The 21,540-nt window shown below is 41.5% G+C and overlaps 1 long non-coding RNA gene across 16 annotated transcripts; it reads left to right on the top strand.

The window, feature by feature from the left end:
* Positions 1–511: 511 nt before the first annotated feature.
* LOC123184785 (uncharacterized) lies at positions 512–19,914 on the top strand. Of its 16 annotated transcripts, XR_006493086.1 has the most exons (12): positions 512–531; positions 617–699; positions 978–1,475; positions 1,546–1,708; positions 2,043–2,299; positions 2,403–2,743; positions 3,720–3,836; positions 3,952–4,060; positions 4,593–7,548; positions 19,072–19,125; positions 19,209–19,328; positions 19,517–19,914. It is a non-coding gene; the product is annotated as an uncharacterized lncRNA (long non-coding RNA). The 16 variants fall into 16 exon arrangements; XR_006493085.1 differs by lacking the exon at positions 512–531 and having other exon boundaries at positions 545–699; XR_006493098.1 differs by lacking the exon at positions 512–531 and having other exon boundaries at positions 545–1,475; positions 4,598–4,683; positions 7,430–7,548.
* Positions 19,915–21,540: the final 1,626 nt, after the last annotated feature.

The raw sequence follows: 21,540 nt of genomic DNA, 5'->3' as shown, positions 1-21,540 counted from the left end.
GCGGCTGCACGAGAAGAACCTGCAGAAGAAGATGCCGGTGTGGACAGAGAGGCGGACGCAGCAGGAGGCGTGTGTGGCGCAAGCGCGGGCTTAACTTGCGGGCGCGGATTAGGGAAGAGGCCATCTCGGTGGCGGCTTGTGACCTGGGGGACGCGCTAGCACGCGAGCCCGGTGACCATCATGTGTGCGTTCTGGACGTACCATGTGGTGTATGCCACAATGCCATGTGGGTTGGGCCTGCATGAAATGCCGATCTGTAGCACATCCTCCATCGCCTCATCACTGGCTGCTCAAGGGCAGCATCACATGATCACCAAGGCCTGTGACAACATCTTCATGCCCAACTCTCACTCCACATGGGAACGACACTGCTCTATTGCTTGCTTATTTAAGATCATGGCAATCATTTTATCTAGCCTATGTGTTTCTAATTTTCTCCCCTTATTGTTGCAGGTTAGAGTGCAGCTTTCAGATACTTCTTTCTTTGGGATAGTTGGAATACTATGACTAGATATAGAAGAGGCTCAAATGGTAATGTTATCAGTGTTTGCCCCTTCCGTGATTTATGCGTAGCATGTAGACTATCAGCGACAATTTGAGCCTCTTTGTGAAGTAGTTTTGTAGGGTATTGCTTCAAGTCAAGAAAATAGCTTCCAAAGATAGTTTAACCGAAGAGCTTCTGATCTCTACATGTGAATGGTAAACTGCCAATTTTGTACTTTACTATTCTATATCAAGAAAATAAATAATTGCATCATGGTATTAGTGGCTTAATTATTTTTATGTGCATTGAACTATATATTTTGAAGCACTTAATAGTATCTTTCATGGAGGATCTAGGACTCCTGCCAATTTATTGTACGGAGTTGTTCTTTGCTAAAAAAAACTTTGCTCAATTGCGCTTTGCCTCTCAGTGTTATCATTAGTTAATGGCCTAAACTGTTGACAACTTATCAAAAAAGAATAATCATATGCAGATGCAGAAGCATATTAGTCATGCAGAAATAATCATATGCTGAAGGAAGGACTTGGAACTGTAACTAAAAACAAAATGGTAAGTGGAGGGGCTCTGATATTGCAATAAAAAGAAATGATAGATATTTCACTGGGAAGCGAACTCAGGAAGACCGCTCTATTCCCCTCTCCTCCCGATGCGGCGCTGCCCCCATCTCTTGCTCCTCCGCCGCCGCCGCCCCTGCCTCCCTCCCGCTCAGCCACCTCCACCGCTCCCACCCTTCTCCCCATTGTCGGATCCGCTTGCATATCGCCAAGGTTAGGCGGCGAAGCTCCACGTCCGCGACGCGCACATGCTCGTCATGGAAGCGGCTCCCAGATCTGAGGTCGCGCGGCCGTGACGGAAGGGGCTCGAGCTGGCCGCCGAAGACCAAGCCCCCACCATGTGGCGTCGAGAACGGCCGACGGCATGGTAGGATGGAGGAGAACGGCCTGGAGTTCGTGCTCGATCTGGTGGTCAGGTAAGCTCTTTTTGTCCGCTGCCCCTCTATTGATTTTTACAAACCTTTCCTTGAACTCCGGCGCCCGCAGGTTCCCACTTCGGCAAGAGTTCGCCGATAACCTTAAGCACTCCGATCCGGTGCCGCTAAGGCTGCCACCCAGGGGGAGGCTGGCGCTCTTGGCACGGAGGATTCAATTGGTGAATCTGGCTGCGCCCTGAGGTTAATCGGGAGGCACCGGGATGGACGGAAAGGTGAGCCGTCTCGTCCCCGTGGTCTGATTGTATATTTAATTTGAGTGCATTTATAGACAGCTATTTAAGTTCAAGGACTCTTGATGGTGATTCACCAAACAATATATTTAGTTAATTTGAAATCATGGGAGCAGGTATTTGGTTTCGGCGTGTTTCAGGTAGTTAGATGTCGTAAGGTGTTTGGAATTTCAGATAAGAGAAACGTTGCGAACCAGGCTGCATATCAGGAGTCCGTGGATTAAATGTTTTGACTTCATAATTTCCTGAGAAAACACTACTATCTGCAACACACCAGTTTTGTGTTAATTGACTGGATGAAGCATTATTGCTGCAGGTTAAGATTAGAGAATGCACCACCGGACAGAACTCTGTGCGCTTCATGGATGAGCACACTGGAGCAATCAATAAGGAAGTTTGCCGAGGAACCGACGAATAGTGTGATTAAACCAGAACTAGGAACAAGTTTCGATTTGTTGGGCGAGGCATACGACTTCTACAACCTGTATTCATGGGAAGTTGGATTCGGTATTAGATATTGGGAAAGCCGACTAAATGCAGAAGATAGAGTGCAGTTGTTCACTAAGTTCTGTGGTACGAGATACTATATGTGGTTTTTTTTTGGTGCAGTTTTGGTTTGAAAAAAGGCATCATGGAGTGAGCTGATGTGCCATCACTTTTTTTTGAATTTTTTCAGGGAAAGACTAAGGCTGAGAATAGCCGATCATGCATGTACGAGTGTCCCGCGCTGATCAGGTTGCTACATGCAGCTAATAAATAGTTGGTTCATAACTGAGCACATAAAGAATCACAACCATTTGATGTTCGTTACACTCGGGGAGAAGGTTCATTGGCACATAGACTTCTGTGTTAACAGGGCGACAACGTCAAGGATGGCATCTGCGAGAACTCTTTTGTGTTAGATAAATTGATGATTATGTCTGGATCTCCGGGGGCAGACACTATCATACTGAAGCTCAGCCGGACCACGACTGTCAACGGGGTCACCGTATTCTTTGAGGAACAGAAACAATCCAGGTGTGCATTGCTAACTTTTCTGAATTTTACATGCTTCAGGCTCACTCCTTGACAACACTTAGCTATCATAAGGATGAGGACGGAGCACAACTCTCTCAATTCCCAAAATGAGGTGGACAACACTTAGCTTACATGTTCTTTGAGGACGGAGGAAGTTTCGCCTTAAACACAACTTTTATCTGCTCTGAAAGAGTTACATATTTTGAAGTTTTTGCAACTCAGCCTGAAAGAGTTGGGTAACCAAACTCAAAATGAGGTGGACAGTGCTCAGCATGCAGTCACATTGAGTATTAGTTTCATGGGTTAATTTAGCACTGCATATTATTAATTGTGTTTCTATTTTTGTTTCTCTCCAGCAAGCATGACAATAACAAGTTTATATCCATCAGTTTCTTAGTACCCTGTTGGTTTCAGTATTAAATGGCCACAACACTTTCCTATTTTGTTTGAGTTTTCATGTGCTACTCTATTAGGAATAACAACTAAAAACAATGAATGTTTGATTTGATTTCCTTCCCAACACAAGCAACAAATATAATAAATGTCTCGCATCCTTGACTCCAGCAAAAAAATCATTGACTGACATAATGGATCTGTCTATTAATCAAGAGTGTATTACTAAACCTACAGATTGATTATTTTTAGTTATGCAGCACACAGTATTCTCCCCAGTTCTGCTCGATTGGATTGTCAGTTCATGTACTCTGGTAAATCATTATGGAAACTTTGATTATAAGAAACTAATTTGTGTTCCTGTGGGTTTATCTATGCTCCTTTATCGTGGATGCGCCTATGTGACTGTAATTATTTAGTTCCTCTGCTTCTAGGATGATCTCAGGTTTAGTAGTGATATAAAAAAGCTGTACATTTCTGCGTTTCCTCTGCTATTGTGTTGTTTCATCACTTTCTGCTCCTTATGGGCTGCCACTCTTTGACATCCTTTTTGTGCTCAAACATTTTTCGATGTTCCTTGCAGGATCCAAATGAGCTTGGTTACGTACTAAATTATTGTTGAGGATCTTAGGTAATCATTGCAGTTGAAGATTACGCCCCTTATCATCATTCTCATTTTCAAACTTGCCATTTATCAGAGGTGATTTCTCTTGCCCCTTTCATCGGTTAATTCCGTTTGTTTGGTGGACGGATTCACCACTTGAGTGGATCACTGAGGACTTCTACAATGGGCTGTGTTCTTCTTACATATGTAGGTTTTGGATGGGGTGCATTCATGCATTGTATTGGAGCAAGGACCTGCCGAGGAGGGGGATACCATGGGGAGGCGAACCTGGTAAAATAGGGGTGGAAAGTATGCTATAGGTATGTTAGCCGTGGCAAGGAATTGGTGGATTGTTTTCCATTCAGTTGTGTTCAACACTGAAAAATGGTATATCATTTTTTGTTCTTTCCAAATTAAAATATCAATCCGTAATTTTTTTGTCATTCACAAATTAAATTATCAGTGTAGAAGTCTATTTGAGCATTCATTTCCTATCCTTTTATAAACTAGAAGGCCATGCTAGGTTTCTTAGTGTGCTATTTGGAATGTTTGACCCTGAACTGGCCCTCTGTTCCAACTAACGAAAAAATGACCCTTTGTTGTGATTTTATTTTTTGTATGTAAAATGATATTTGTAAAATTTTGTATTCAGTCTGCCATTTGCCAGTGAATTAGGGCTGCATTTTAGATTAGAACCATGAAGTAACTATGATGTGCACCGCATGAAACCAGAGTGAGTATAATGAAAGACGGGCATTTGATCATGTTCTATTTAATTATCGTTTCGTCGTTCCATCCCTTCCTGAACTGACCTTACCCACAACTCTTACCTTTTCATTTCATTTTATCAAGGAAAGACTGTGGGGTTTGTGTATCCTTATCCAGGACATTGTGAAGGCTTCTGATGCAGTTTACAAGAAGCAATTGGTGAGCTAATTCAGAGGTTAGGCAACACTTGTCATGATTTTTTATTTCTGAAGCCACATTAGCAAGCATCATCAATATAACTAAATGTTTGCTGGCTTCCGTAATTGCCTACATCAATGTAATCTTCCACACTGAAAACACTCATTTGAGATTTGCAAGAAGCCTGCATACTACTTACTGTTGATGCATTAACATTGCATCCTTCAGAATTAGCAAGCAGGGCATAATGTTAGGTGTCTGTTTGTGGAATTGCTGAAAATAATTGGTCTATTTAATCCATGAGAAATAGGAAGATTCTCTAAGCTACATGAGTTACTCTTTAGCGACATTTCGTATCGGCAGTGTGCTACTTGCTATACTAGCTAAGCTTAATTTTCTTCTTCTTGTGAACATGTAGATAAGTGAAATGATAATAAGAAGGTTAAATAATGTTGTTCAATCTTTCCGTCAAGCAACCTGTTTGGCCCCAAATGCCTAGACCATGATACTACATGATACTAATCAGTATCATCCTGAAACCTGAATCTCACAGATTCCTTCATTGATAGACAATTAGGGTTAATTCCACACTGATTGACGTCCCAGCATAGGCGATAGTCCCCCCGTGTCGCCTCCCCGAGCGAGGCGACCGGGGGTTCCTTTCCCCGCCCCCCAGCGTCTTCCCTACCCTAACCCTACTTCCACCGCCGCCGACCTGCGCCACCAGCCCGTGTGGTGTCGGCGGTGGCGGCGGCCTCGTCCTTCCCCGCGCGCGGTGCCCTGGCTCGGGTGGGGGTGTCCCGCGGTGGTGCTCCAGCTCCGGCGGCACGGCTCCGGGTGGCCCGGGGGCGGCGGCGCGGGCACTTGGCGACAACCTGGCGCGGTGGATGGTGGCGGCGCCCTCCCGGACCAGATCTAGGCCCTTTTGGGCCCCATTTGGGTCTGGGCCGCCCTGGCTTGATCTCGCCTGCGGCGGCTCCGGCGGGGGTCGAGGAGGTGCGGCTTCTGCGGGGGGTTTTGGAGACGGCGGCGTGCCTACAGCAGCGCGGAGACGGGCATTTCATGAGCCGCTTTTGGGCTCGGCCGGGCCTCGAGGGCCCGGTGTGCTCCTCTCGCCGCGTCCAGTCAGTGACTGCCGATGGCGGTGGAGGTTGTCTCCTCTTGCATGGCTGCTGTCGCTGCCGCTCCCCATTCCCGGCTGCTCCCCCTCGGCCTCGTCGGTCTCGCTTCGTTGACCATGGTGAGGCGGCGGTGATGTTGGCAAGACCGTGGTGGCGCATGTTGGTGGACGGCATCAGTGGTGGAGCGCATCGGACCATTCAGGGATGTGGGTGTTTGGTGGACGGGAGAAATCCCTGCCGGCTTGTCGGCACCGACGCGGTGATGCCCGTGGGCGCCACCGTTCCTTCCTAAAGGGCATCGGGTATTCCCCTTCCCCACTCCCGTCCGCGTATCGGGGAAAACCCTAGGACTTGTCCGGGCAGTAGCGTCATTGTTGTCGTGTTCCTTCTTGAAGGTGTTGCTTGGTAAGCGGAGGTTCAAGGTGCTAGGAGCGAGGTGGTAAATCCCTGGTGGGCATAGCGGTTGCGGGTCATCATCATTTTCGTCGATCCGATGCTGTCGACATTATTTTCTCTCTTCTTTCTCTTTTGTTTCTTTTGGGCGTGCTTGTGCTGTTTGCCCCAGCATTGGACTCTTGGTTGTATCGGGTTGTTGCTATATCTATATAGCGGGGCGAAAGCCTATTTCGTAAGATTCTTTCATGAATTCAAGACTTGGCAAACCACTCCCATTACAAGGTTCCATAACACATGCTGGATTTGTATGTCAAGATATCTGAAGGGCAAAAGCTTAGTACATTTATTCTGTTTTTTTAATAAATCTCCCTCTTGGAATGAGCTACAACTACTAACGAGTTATTCTTCTCATATCTGTAAGAACACATTTCTATATATGGCTTCTATTAAGGCGACTTGATTGAGTACCGGCGAATTACCTTCAAAATGATTAAAGGAATGCGGAGATGGGCCTTCTTGAGTTTTGACCATGCCTAATAATACTTCTGAATTATGGCTACTCTCCATGCAGTTTGGTCCGGTTATTTCACCAACTACTATGTGCTGGAAGTTATATTGTTACTTAATAGAGGCTACCCATTCTAAACTTCTTTTTGACTGTGTTGTCAGATTAGTACATCCAATGGAACCTGACATTAATAATAAATTCCCTACAATGACAGTGTGCTTTATATGAAAAGGGTTGAATATAATTACCAAAGTTTGATGGACGTCACGTGGCATGCCAGTCATGCATATGGAGAGCACAAATGCAAATGTTCGTATTGTATTGACGATGCTCCCTTTTGAAATTAACATGCTTTGCCAATTATTTTGGACATTATGTATTAGCTTATTATTTGTCAGCCTATAGGTTTTATATGAGTGAAAACTAAATATCACAGTTCTAAGACTGTTCTTGCCAACCCCTCCATATCAACTAGGTATGCAATGCATTATACTCCCTCCGTTCCTAAATATTTGTCTTTTTAGAGATTTCAACAAGTGAGTACATACGGAGCAAAATAAGTGAAACTACACTCTAAAATATATGTATATACATCCGTATGTGGTAGTCCATTTGAAATCTCTAAAAAGACAAATATTTAGGAACGGAGGGAGTATAAGATATTTTTTTTGTTTTTCCTTGTCTGCATTTTTAATTATGGTTATTACTCTTTGGAATAATCAACAGTTTAATCTGTACTATTAAAGGAGAGCATGTAGGTCGTTTTGTTTCGGGGAGGGTGAGGCGCAGCCTCGTGAATGAGTGGAGAAGACAGTGTGCTCTGGTCCTCCTCCAAGCCCGCCGGCGACTTGTCGATTTATTGCTCTTCCCTTACAAGGTATGATATTCTTCTTCCCTTCGTGGGGGTGTCCTCTTGCAAACATGCAGTTCTTGATTTGGTTGACGAAAGTAGTCTAGGATTTGACTAATTCTCTTTGAAAATGGATTATATTAGTTTGATTAGGTAAATATCTTCCCTGACAAGATCAAGTCAATTTCCCCAGCCTGTGATTTTTGTTTGATTTCTTGAATTTAGCCAAGCGCCTTTGCCATGTGCCCCTAATTCCCCATCATTCTTTTTGTCCAAGCTTGTCAGAAGTTGAAATTCCTTTCGGCATAGATCCCAACACCTTGGTAATACTTGAATTTGTCCTTGCATCTTCAATAAATCAAGCACTGGATCCACTAAATCTATTCAAGAGTTAAAATACTTTGTTCTTATATTTTTCAGTGAGATTTCTTAGCTGCTCGATCGCCTGATTTTTTGTACTTTTTTTCAATAATATGAAACAATCTTTTTTATAACTTATTATAACCGTGATTGGGAGTATCTGCCCCTGCGTATGTACTCTTAGTGATCTTGTAGGGTTGGGATATTACGTTGCGTATGTCTTTTGCTGCAGTAGTTCCTAATGGTAACATGTATGGTTCCAAATGCCTAATTTCATATGTAACAGTTTTCCACACAATTGTGTAACGCAATCAAGTTTCTGGTTGCAGCATCTTGGAACATTAATTTTAAGGAACAAAATCCTCCATGTTTTGTCTTTAATTAAGGGATAATAACAATGGAAATGCCCCGTTAGACGACCTATCATTTGATAGGTAGCACCTGCATAAAAAGGCGTCCAGGTGTTATCTAGAATCCTAGATAGAAACTGCATAAAAAGGCGTTCAGGTGTTATCTATCGTTTGTAATGGAGTGCATGATAAAGTTGTTCTATATTTTTAAACCACTTCCTTTTATTTTGTGTATCAGGTGAGTTAGTCTACGTCGTTGAATTGCATTTTTTTAATCTAAATATACATTGCAAGTAAAGTAAAGTTCAATTTTCTACACATGAAATCTGACATGTATTATGTTATATATGCACCAAGTAAATTTTTTAAAGCCCGTGGCAACGCACGGGCGTTCTATTAGTGTGAGTAATGGACAAAAATTCTAGTGCGTGTAACAGCTTGGTGGTCACATATTGCCAAGTTCCAGTCTCCTGTAGCTACTCAGTGCTCTGCTTCTATAGTATTATTGTTTGTCATGCTCCACAAAGCCCGTCCCTTGATCCCTGTCTCTCTGTAATGCCTGTACTAGCAGCTAGTTAATGCTACTTAGTGCTCTGCTTCTATAGTATTATTATTTGTAATGCTTCTGCATCACCGTGGCAAGCTGCCGCTGGAGACGGTCACCCTTGATCCCTGTCTCTCTGCAATGCCTGTACTAGCAGCTAGTTAATGTCAGACCGTGTCCATGTCCAGCCGCAGAAGGAAAGCCTTTTTGGCGTCACTGGATGAGGAAGGTTTGGTGGTAAGATGAGGTGAGGAAGAAACTGAATATGTAGATAAATATAGTTTTCCTTCGCTGTTGTAGATTTGAATTCGATGGTGGCATCTTTCATGAGCTGTTTTAGCAATCGAATGATGTTGTTTTGATATCTGTAGATAGAACTGACTTTGTGTCCATTCGAGAAGTACATTTTCTTGCTGAAGCATCACCAACGGCCAGAAGCCCTGCCCACCTGAATTTTCATTAACCATCAACCAAAACAACCAGGAATCGGTTTTTTTTACATCTGTGCAGAGGGGCAGCAACGCTTGAGGGAGACGTTGATGTCTACTACACAACCTTCTTCTTGTAGGCGTTGTTGGGCCTCCAAATGCAGAGGTTTGTAGGACAGTAGCAAATTTCCTCAAGTGGATGACCTAAGTTTATCAATCCGTGGGAGGCGTAGGATGAAGATGGTCTCTCTCAAGCAACCCTGCAACCAAATAACAAAGAGTCTCTTGTGTCCCCAACACATCCAATACAATGGTAAATTGTATAGGTGTACTAGTTCGGCGAAGAGATGGTGATACAAGTGCAATATAGATGGTAGATATAGGTTTTGTAAACCGAAAATATAAAAACAACAAGGTAACAAGCGATAAAAGTGAGCGTAAACGGTATTGCAATGATAGGAAACAAGACCTAGGGTTCATACTTTCACTAGTGCAAGTTCTCTCAACAATAATAACATAATTGGATCATATAACTATCCCTCAACATGCAACAAAGAGTCACTCCAAAGTCACTAATAGCGGAGAACAAACGAAGGGATTATGGTAGGGTACGAAACCACCTCAAAGTTATTCTTTCCAATCAATCCATTGGGATATTCATATAAGTGTCACAAACAGCCCTAGAGTTCGTACTAGAATAACATCTTAAGACACAAATCAACCAAAACCCTAATGTCACCTAGATACTCCATTGTCACCTCAAGTATCTGTGGGCATGATTATACGATATGCATCACACAATCTCAATTCATCCATTCAAACCAACACATAGAACCTCAAAGAGTGCCCCAAAGTTTCTACCGGAGAATCACGACGAAAACGTGTGCCAACCCCTATGCATAGGTTCATGGGCAGAACCCGCAAGTTGATCACCAAAACATACATCAAGTGAATCATGTGATATCCCATTGTCACCACAGATACGCACGGCAAGACATACATCAAGTGTTCTCAAATCTTCAAAGACTTAATTCGATAAGATTACTTCAAAGGGAAAACTCAATCCATTACAAGAGAGAAGAGGGGGAGAAGAAACATAAGATCCAACTATAATAGCAAAGCTCGCGATACATCAAGATCGTGCCAAATCAAGAACACGAGAGAGAGATAGAGAGAGAGAGAGATCAAACACATAGCTACTGGTACATACCCTTAACCCCGAGGGTGAACTACTCCCTCCTCGTCATGGAGAGCGTCGGGATGATGAAGATGGCCACCGGTGAGGGTTCCCCCCTCCGGCAGGGTGCCGGAACAGGGTCCCGATTGACTTTTGGTGGCTACAGAGGCTTGCAGCGGCGGAACTCCCGATTTAATCTCTGTTCTGGAAGTTTTAGGGTACGTAGGTATATATGGATGCAGGGAGTACGTCGGTGGAGCTTCGGGGGGCCCACGAGGCAGGGGGCGCGCCCTAGGGGGGTGGGCGCCCCCCCCCCCCCACCCTCGTGAGCACCTCCCTTGGCTCCTAACGTGGGGTCCAAGTCCATCCGGTAGCTTTCCATCCAAAAATAATTTTTCCAGTTGATTTCGTTTCGTTTCGACTCCGTTTAATATTCCTTTTCTTCAAAACACTGAAATAGGCAAAAAAAACCCAGCAATTCTGGGCTGGGCCTCCGGTTAATAGGTTAGTCCCAAAAATAATATAAAAGTGGATAATAAATCCCAATATTGTCTAAAACAGTAGATAATATAGCATGGAGCAATCAAAAATTATGGATACGTTGGAGACGTATCAAGCATCCCCAAGCTTAATTCCTGCTCGTCCTCGAGTAGGTAAATGATAAAAAAAGATAATTTTTGATGTGGAATGCTAGTTGGCATAATTTCAATGTAATTCTTCTTAATTATGGTACGAATATTCAGATCCGAATGATTCAAGACAAAAGTTCATATTGACATAAAAATAATAATACTTCAAGCATACTAACAAAGCAATTATGTCTTCTCAAAATAACATGGCCAAAGAAAGTTATCCCTATAAAATCATATAGTCTGGCTATGCTCTATCTTCACTACACAAAGTATTTAAATCATGCACAACCCCGATGACAAGCCAAGCAATTGTTTCATACTTTTGACATTCTCAAAATTTTCAATCTTCACGCAATACATGAGCGTGAGCTATGGATATAGCACTATATGTGGAATATGGTGATTGTGGAGAAGACAAAAAGGGAGAAGATAGTCTCACATAACTTGGCGTATCAACGGGCTATGGAGATGCCCATCAATAGATATCAATGTGAGTGAGTAGGGATTGCCATGCAACGGATGCACTAGAGCTATAAGTGTTTGAAAGCTTAACAAAAGAAATTAAGTGGGTGTGCATCCAACTCGCTTGCTCACGAAGACCTAGGGCATTTTGAGGAAGCCCATCATTGGAATATACAAGCCAAATTCTATAATAAAAAATCCCACTAGTATATGAAAGTGATATCATAGGAGACTCTTTATCATGAAGATCATGGTGCTACTTTGAAGCACAAGTGCGGTAAAAGGATAGTAGTATTGCCCCTTCTCTCTTTTTCTCTCATTTTTTCGGGCCTTTTCTCTTTTTTAGGCCTCTTTTTTCTTTTTTTTTCTTTTTTTTCGTTCGGAGTCTCATCCCGACTTGTGGGGGAATCATAGTCTCCATCATCCTTTCCTCACTGGGACAATGATCTAATAATGATGATCATCACACTTTTATTTTTCTTACAACTCAAGAATTACAACTCAATACTTAGAACAACAATATGACTCTATATGAATGCCTCCGGCGGTGTGCCGGGATATGCAATGAATCAAAAGTGACATGTATGAAAGAATTATGAATAGTGGCTTTGCCACAAATACGATGTCAACTACATGATCATGCTAGCAATATGACAATGATGGAGCGTGTCATAATAAATGAAACGGTGGAAAGTTGCATGGCAATATATCTCGGAATGGCTATGAAAATGCCATGATAGGTAGGTCTGGTGGCTGTTTTCAGGAAGGTATATGGTGGGTGTATGATAACGGCGAAAAGTGCGCGGTATTAGAGAGGTTAGCAATGGTGGAAGGAAGGAAAGTGTGTATAATCCATGGACTCAACATTAGTCATAAAGAACTCATATACTCATTGCAAAAATCTAGAAGTTATCAAAGCAAAGTATTACGCGCATGCTTCTAGGGGGATAGATTAGTAGGAAAAGACCATCGCTCGTTCCCGGCCGCCACTCATAAGGAAGACAATCAATAAATAAATCATGCTTCGACTTCATCACATAACTGTTCACCATACGTGCATGCTACGGAAATCACAAACTTTAACACAAGTATTTCTCAAATTCACAACTACTCAACTAGCATGACTCTAATATCACCATCTTCATATCTCAAAACAATTATCAAGCATTGAACTTTTCTTAGTATTCAACACACTCATAAGAATTCTACAAATCTTGTATGCTTAGCATATTAGGATTATTTAAGCAAATTACCATGATATTTAAGACTCTCAAAATAATATAAGTGAAGCATGAGAGTTCATCTATTTCTTCAAAATAAAACTACCACCATGCTCTAAAAGATATAAATGAAGCACTAGAGCAAACAACAAACTACTCCGAAAGATATAAGTGAAGATCAATGAGTAGTCGAATAATTATGCAACTATGTGAAGACTCCCTAACATTTAAGAATTTCAGATCTTGGTATTTTATTTAAACAGCAAGCAAAACTAACGGAAATAAAATGACGCTCCAAGCAAAACACATATCATGTGGTGAATAAAAATATAGCTCCAAGTAAAGTTACCGATGAACGAAGACGAAAGAGGGGATGCCTTCCGGGGCATCCCCAAGCTTAGACTCTTGCCATTCCTTATTCCATAGTCCATCGAATCATTACCCAAAACTTGAAAACTTCACAACACAAAACTTAACAGAAAACTCGTAAGCTCCGTTAGTGAAAGAAAACAAAACATCACTTCAACGTACTGTAATGAACTCATTCTTTATTTATATTGGTGTTAAACCTACTGTATTCCAACTTCTTTATGGTTTATAAACTATTTTACTAGCCATAGATTCATCAAAATAAGCAAGCAACACAATGAAAACAGAATATGTCAAAAACATAACAGTCTGTAGTAATCTATAACTAACGCAAACTTATGGAACTCCAAAAATTCTAAAATAAATTGGTGGACCTGAGGAATTTGTCTAGTAATCATCTGCAAAAAGAATCAACTAAATAGCGCTCTCCAGTAAAACGTTTTAGCTAATCTCGTGAGCGCTAAAGTTTCTATTTTTTACAGCATGATCATAAAGACTTCACTCAAGTCTTCCCAAAGGTTCTACTTGGCACAAACACTAATTGAAACACAAAACCACATCTAAACAGAAGCTAGATGGATTATTTATTCCTAAACAGAACTAAAAAGCAAGAAACTAAAATAAAGATGGGTTGCCTCCCAACCAGCGCTATCGTTTAACGCCCGTAGCTAGGCATGATGATTTCAATGATGCTCACAAAAAGATAAGAATTGAAATATAAAGGGAGCATCATGAAGAATATGACTAGCACATTTAAGTCTAACCCACTTCCTATGCATAGGGATTTTGTGAGCAAACAACTTATGGGAACAAGAATCAACTTGCATAGGAAGGTAAAACAAGCATAACTTCAAGATTTTAAGCACATAGAGAGAAAACTTGATATTATTGCAATATGTAGAAGCATATGATCCTCTTTCATAATAATTTTCAGTAGAATCATGAATGAATTCAACAATATAGCCAGCACCTAAAGCATCCTTTTCATGATCTATTAGCATAGAAATTTTATTACTCTCCACATAAGCAAATTTCTTCTCATTCGGAATAGTGGGAGTATTATAAGAGACTTGAATACTATAAATTGTTTCCACATTAAAAGAGTAATGTTCAGAAAAAGGGTAATCATAATCATGACAAGTTTTATAAATATAATCATCACTATTTTTTATAGCATAAGTTTCATCACAATAATCATCATAGGTAGCAACTTTGTTCTCATCATAATCGATTGAAACCTCTTCTGAAATAGTCGATACATCACTAAATAAAGTCATGACCTCTCCAAATCCACTTTCATAAATATTATAAGATTCAACATACTCCAAAATAGTGGGATCATTACTTCCTAAAGTTGACACTCTTCCAAATCCACTTTCATCAATATAATCATCATAGGTAGAAGGCATGCTATCATCATAACAACTTTGCATATCAAAACTTGAGAGGCTAAAAATATCATCATTATTAAACGTAGCATCCCCAAGCTTGGGACAAACATTAATAGCAGCAAATATATTCTCAAAAACATCATCTTCATCAAACATAGCTTCCCCAAGCTTGGGCCTTTTCATATCATAAGCATAATCACTCTCATCATTAATAGTATGGATAACACCAATAGTATAGCAATTATTATATTCTTCCAAGCAAGTGCCAAAAAGATTTTCAAGATCATAAGGAGTATCATTATCTTCCCAATCATAATCATCACAACAAGCAATAGGCATAACTAGATCATCATCAAATGCATCATCTCCCACAATTATTTTTGATTCATTTTCATGAGGCACAACAATAATAGGAGCAATCTTATTTAGGAGAGATACCATTTTACCTCTCTTCCTTTTTCTTTTCTTCTTCTTCACCACATCATGTGTGGGTTCAATCCTCCTTTTGGAGCTCCTTAATAATGAGATTGGTTGAATAGAAGGCTCCTTCTCGTTACCTGATTTATCATAAGAAATAATAGGAGGATATTGGGAAGTCTCTTCCCTTTCATTAGCATTCTCTTATTCTTCTATTTTTTTCTTTTCTTTATGTAATTGTCAATGTAAGGATTTTTAATGCAATTCACCGTACAATACATATAAATCTTCTCTAGATCAAAATCAAGAATTTTATCAAGATTAAATTTTGGAATACCCTCAGTTATACGTTTCATTTATTTATAACCCAAAAGAAGGCTAAGTTCTTTATGATGCTCAAGGGTAATCAAATTATCACAATATTTGGACACGACTTGATCATAAAACAAATAGCATTGGAGCTTTAAATGACCATGTTCATTGCAAAGTTCACAAGGGGCGCGAAAAATATTGAATCTTTCAGCGCAATCATCAAGACTTTCTTGCAACAATTTAGTTTCTAAGTACTTATGCCTCTTGCAATATCTATCTTCCCTATTTGGTGTGTACTTGCAAACCCAATCCACTCCACAAAAATTGACATGTTTATAGGAGACATTTTCGTCATAACTAGTGCAATCATCATTAGTACCGTACATTCAAGGAGTTCATACTAACAACATTGCAATCATGCTCATCATTCAAAGGTTTAGTGCCAAACATTTTAATGCATTCTTCTTCTAACACTTTGGCACAATTTTCTTTTCCATCATACTCACGAAAGATATTAAAAAGGTGAAGCATATGAGACAAACTCAATTCCATTTTTTTGTAGTTTTCTTTTATAAACTACACTAGTGCTAAAACAAGAAACAAAAAGATTCGATCGCAAGATCTAAAGATATACCTTCAAGCACTAACCTCCCCGACAACGGCGCCAGAAAAGAGCTTGATGTCTACTACACACCCTTCTTCTTGTAGGCGTTGTTGGGCCTCCAAGTGCAGAGGTTTGTAGGACAGTAGCAAATTTCCCTCAAGTGGATGACCTAAGGTTTATCAATCTGTGGGAGGCGTAGGATGAAGATGGTCTCTCTCAAGCAACCCTGCAACCAAATAACAAAAAGTCTCTTGTGTCCCCAACACACCCAATACAATGGTAAATTGTATAGGTGCACTAGTTCGGCGAAGAGATGGTGATACAAGTGCAATATGGATGGTAGATATAGGTTTTTGTAAACTGAAAATATAAAAACAACAAGGTAACAAGCAATAAAAGTGAGCGTAAATGGTATTGCAATGGTAGGAAACAAGGCCTAGGGTTCATACTTTCACTAGTGCAAGTTCTCTCAACAATAATAACATAATTGGATCATATAACTATCCCTCAACATGCAACAAAGAGTCACTCCAAAGTCACTAATAGCGGAGAACAAACGAAGGGATTATGGTAGGGTACGAAACCACCTCAAAGTTATTCTTTCCAATCAATCCATTGGGATATTCATATAAGTGTCACAAACAGCCCTAGAGTTCGTACTAGAATAACATCTTAAGACACAAATCAACCAAAACCCTAATGTCACCTAGATACTCCATTTTCACCTCAAGTATCTGTGGGCATGATTATACGATATGCATCACACAATCTTAATTCATCCATTCAAACCAACACATAGAACCTCAAAGAGTGCCCCAAAGTTTCTACCGGAGAATCATGACGAAAACGTGTGCCAACCCCTATGCATAGGTTCATGGGCAGAACCCGCAAGTTGATCACCAAAACATACATCAAGTGAATCATGTGATATTCCATTGTCACCACAGATACGCACGGCAAGACATACATCAAGTGTTCTCAAATCTTCAAAGACTTAATCCGATAAGATTACTTCAAAGGGAAAACTCAATCCATTACAAGAGAGAAGAGGGGGAGAAGAAACATAAGATCCAACTATAATAGCAAAGCTCGCGATATATCAAGATCGTGCCAAATCAAGAACACGAGAGAGAGAGAGAGAGAGATCAAACACATAGCTACTGGTACATACCCTCAACCCCGAGGGTGAACTACTCCCTCCTCGTCATGGAGAGCGCCGGGATGATGAAGATGGCCACCGGTGAGGGTTCCCCCCTCCGGCAGGGTGCCGGAACAGGGTCCCGATTGACTTTTGGTGGCTACAGAGGCTTGCAGCGGCGGAACTCCCGATCTAATCTCTATTCTGAAAGTTTTAGGGTACATAGGTATATATGGGTGCAGGGAGTGCGTCGGTGGAGCTTCGAGGGCCCCACGAGGCAGGGGGGCGTGCCCTAGGGGGGTGGGCGCTCCCCCCACCCTCGTGAGCACCTCCCTTGGCTCCTGACGTGGGGTCCAAGTCCATCCGGTAGCTTTCCTTCCAAAAATAACTTCTCCAGTTGATTTCGTTTCGTTTCGACTCCGTTTGATATTCCTTTTCTTCGAAACACTGAAATAGGCAAAAACAGCAATTCTGGGTTGGGCCTCCGGTTAATAGGTTAGTCCCAAAAATAATATAAAAGTGGATAATAAAGACCAATATTGTCTAAAACAGTAGGTAATATAGCATGGAGCAATCAAAAATTATAGATATGTTGGAGACGTATCAGACGTCTGCAGAAATGTTGTCGACCATGTCGAGCGGGGGGAGACTTTGATCACGGAAGACCTTGGCGTTCTGGCTCTTCCAAACATTCCAGAGGACAGTAGTGCAGGCAGTAAAGCACAGGCAAGGCGGTTCAGGGAACCGGGCGGTCCGGGAGGAACACAGGGCTTCAACCAAGGGGGAAGCCGGAGACCAGGAGCCTAGATGGCACGAGCGTGCACGCAATTGAACAACAGGTGCTCCAAGGTCTCGTATTTGCCACAGAACAGACATGCAGCACTGTCGATGACGTGTCTTCGGAGAAGCAGAGCGGCGCACGGGAGACACCGGCGATGATAGAGCCAAAGGAAGAATATGCACTTCTGTGAGGCATAGCTGCGCCAGATTTGTGCTCAACCAATCACCAGACTGAGACATTCCAGCAGTTTCCTTTCTTCGAAGGATTTGGTTCTGGCAAATCTGTTGTACCATTCAAAATTCAGTTGATGGTCCTCCTTCACAATTTAGGCTAATCTCAATCCTGTTTCCCTCTGTTGTTCCAACATGTATCTCGTGAACATTTGTTGTGTTCTCACCCAACCAAACACAGTGTGTCTATTCACTCTCTTCATAGCTATACTTCCTAGGAGAGGGGTCGATAACTAAACATGCAAGTTAAATGGTCACATGCATGATTCTCTAGTGTGCTCATGTGGTACAATACAATACAAATGATGTGATAAATGTTTCCTGGATGGCTTGCTCACACCTATCCCATGATTTTGTAGTGCACTTCGCTTTCATCACAAGAGATGTATGAGAGTCCTACCCCTATATATACTAGTAAGGTACACGTGCATTGCACGCATGAGATTTGGCAACCAAATTATGAATAAATACAACATTATAGCATGTAAGCTTTGAGTCATATATGCATGATGTAGATGTTCGTTTAAATACTTATAGTTCATCTCATTCAAAATCATTTAGTTTTCATAAAAAAAGCTAATCTATTTTAAGATTCATGGAATTGTGCGTTGTAAAGCATAAAGTAAAAACAACTAATGGCAATTCATGTAGAAAAATATTTGGGCAATTATGATACAGAAGATTCTAGAACAAAGGAGAAGTGCTTGTGTTTTGAGGTTTGTGCATTATGCTTAAGTTCAACCATGGAGTCTTCTAGATTGTACATGTGGCAAAATCTGGTGGAACGTAGATGATATCCAACGGCCAGTAGTGCTCGGATTTGCCATCTCTGCCCCGTCGGATTGGCTTCATCCAACGACCATCTTTCAAAGTTATTCGCACACTATATAGGGGTATAGATACCTTCCGCCCTAGGATACCGAATTAAGTGTGGGGGATATGAATCCGAATTTTTGTATCCCTTTATCCAGCTTCACATCATGTGATATATTGGAGGAAAACAAAATTATCATGGTAACATTTACTTACTGTAAATCTGTATTGATTCGTGATATTGAAGATAGTGTAGCTTTCTCAGTGTTTCCAATTACTGTCCTCTTAAATACTCACATCAAAAAGCTTTTCGTAATTCCAGATCCCATCGAAGGTCTCTTCCGCTGCCTGGCCTCAAGAGCAGATTGTTCCACAGGTTAATTTATGTCATTTCACAATTCCTATGCTTACTGTTTCATGTTTTTCCATCATATCTAAAGCTTGCGCAATAATTTGCAGGACTGGCAACTGAGGGACATTATTTTGGTGACAAATCATTAGATATGATGATCTGAAAGCATGGTCATTCTCCTTTTTGAAGAAAAGAAATGGTACTCTGAATGCCGAGCAACATTAGAGGTAGAAGAGAGGTTACTTTCTCAATTAGAGAGGAGGATCAAAGTATTTTTGTTTCTCAAGCACCGACCGATCCTAATGCAACAAAAGAGAAACATACGCACTCTACATGTTCTAGCTGGGCATGTGCCTCCGCAACATTATAATTCACGGCAGTAGATATGTTCTGACATTACTTGTGGTATGTGCAGCAACGGACTTCAAACCATTGAAACCAAAGACGACATGGAAATAAATACCAAGACTAATCCGTGAGCACAGGCGGGCCAACCACAATTGAAGGTTATTAAGCTTTTATTCCACGGAAAAGCTCGGGAAGGTAGGAAGCTCCTACAGTTCACACAGTAGGGCAATAGCACTGTATCCTGTTAAAGGAGGAGAACAGGGCGAAAAAACACATGGAGAGTGCATATGCGTTTTGCTTGTGTCAGATAATGTACCACTAGGTTATGGCATTATTGCCATCAATTAACTTTGCTGAACTTTCACCTGTAACTTTTTCAGTTATTTTTTATGTGAGTGAATTTATCTCCCAGAACGGTTGTGAGCATGAACACTTGTGGGTTATATGATGTATGTGTTGTTATTAGTTTCAGGGAGTGCAGCAGATGTAAGCTTGTTCCTGCAGTTTGGCTCCCCTGTCACGGTGCACGTTTTCCTGTGTAGTAGGTGTTACTTGAAAGGAGATGGCTGTGGGAGATGCGCAGCGCAGTTAGTGATGTTCACTTTTGCATTGGCAAGCTTTTTGGCCGCACAAAGAAAGCCTTTTGGCCATCTTTCATGAGCTGGCCATCTTTCACGATCTTAGTGCAGTTTTGCTTGGTTGTTCTAGATATTGAATTGAATGCAGACCTCTTTCATGAGCTGTTTTAGCAATGGAATGTTGCTGTTTAGAACTGATTTTTATTTATTTTTGCACTCTGAGTAATGCAGCAGTAGAACTTACTGATGGTGCGGCTGAGATATGTAATCTGATTACTTGTGGCCAGGCGAGTTCAGGCTTCAGTCGATGGTTTGCATACAGAAACTTAGCAGGGGTAAACGGCTTCCTTTCTCAAGGATTACTTTCGGTACTTGCTATCCTTGCGGCCTCTTGGTCACTAGTCAGTGTGCTCTGCTTCTATATCATTGTTTGTAATGCTCCAGAAAGACCCTAATGCTCCAGAAAGACCCTGTCGCGGGCTGCCATGGGAAGCTGCCGCCGGTGACCATCGACACGGATAGCCATGTTTCCTGTACTAGCGGCTAGTTAACGTCAGTTTGTAACCTGTTTGTTCAGTTATTGACCTGGAGCACCTCCTGCTCTGTTGGTAGCTGTTTACTTCTGTAGCTGTGTTAACCAGCAACTTCTGTATAACAGATCAAACTGCATGCATGTGCATGTTGTTTTGCATGTCATGAGTTGATTGTTTGTGGCAAAACAGTAGTAGCCAGTTGCATGCTAATATGATTGGTTCTTAAACCATGCTGCTCTGCCAAATGCATGTCCAAATTAAGTCATTTGTGCTCCTACTCTTACAGTAGGCAAATCACAATCCTATCCCCATGTGTACAAGCTATTATTGGACATGTCTCTGTACACGCATGCTTGGGTCGGTGGAATTAACTTTAGTTAATATCTCAAGTAAGAATTTAGCCAGTTGTTTTCTTCTTTTTTAGAACATGTTACAATGTTCTTCTTGCATGCCTATTACTTATATTTCAGCATGCTCTGCTCTCATGCTTGTGCATTGGCTAGCTTAGCTTGGCACATGTTGTGCGCTAGATTAATATCCCTTTGCTAGTTTCGAAATTAATCATGTTATCAATTACATTGTCATACATCAATGTCTGAAATTATTCATGCTACTTAAGTTTGGTTACTCTTCTGGACAAGCGAACTCGGTGCTAGGTTCAGAATCCGGCTTCCGTGAGTGACGATTTGGTGCATTCACAATCTGGCTTCAGTCGATGGTTTGCATGCCGGAATTAAGCAGCAGTGCTCTTCTTCTCAAGGATTTAGTTTCTAGTGTTTTTCTTATGTTTATTTACAGAACAGCCTCCTGTAGTCGGTCAGTCAGTGCTCTGCTTCTATAGCCCTGTTTCTCTGCTACGTCTGAACTAGCGGTTCTATAGCCCTGTTTCTCTGCTTTATATGCCCCTTTTGTACTAGCAGCTACTTAACATCAGGCCGTGACCTGTTTGTTCAATTAATTGACCTGAAGCACCAGCACTG

This window comes from Triticum aestivum, chromosome 1A, assembly GCF_018294505.1.
Source record: "Triticum aestivum cultivar Chinese Spring chromosome 1A, IWGSC CS RefSeq v2.1, whole genome shotgun sequence".
Classification (NCBI taxonomy): domain Eukaryota; kingdom Viridiplantae; phylum Streptophyta; class Magnoliopsida; order Poales; family Poaceae; genus Triticum; species Triticum aestivum.
This window is presented reverse-complemented; position numbering and strand designations above follow the sequence as displayed.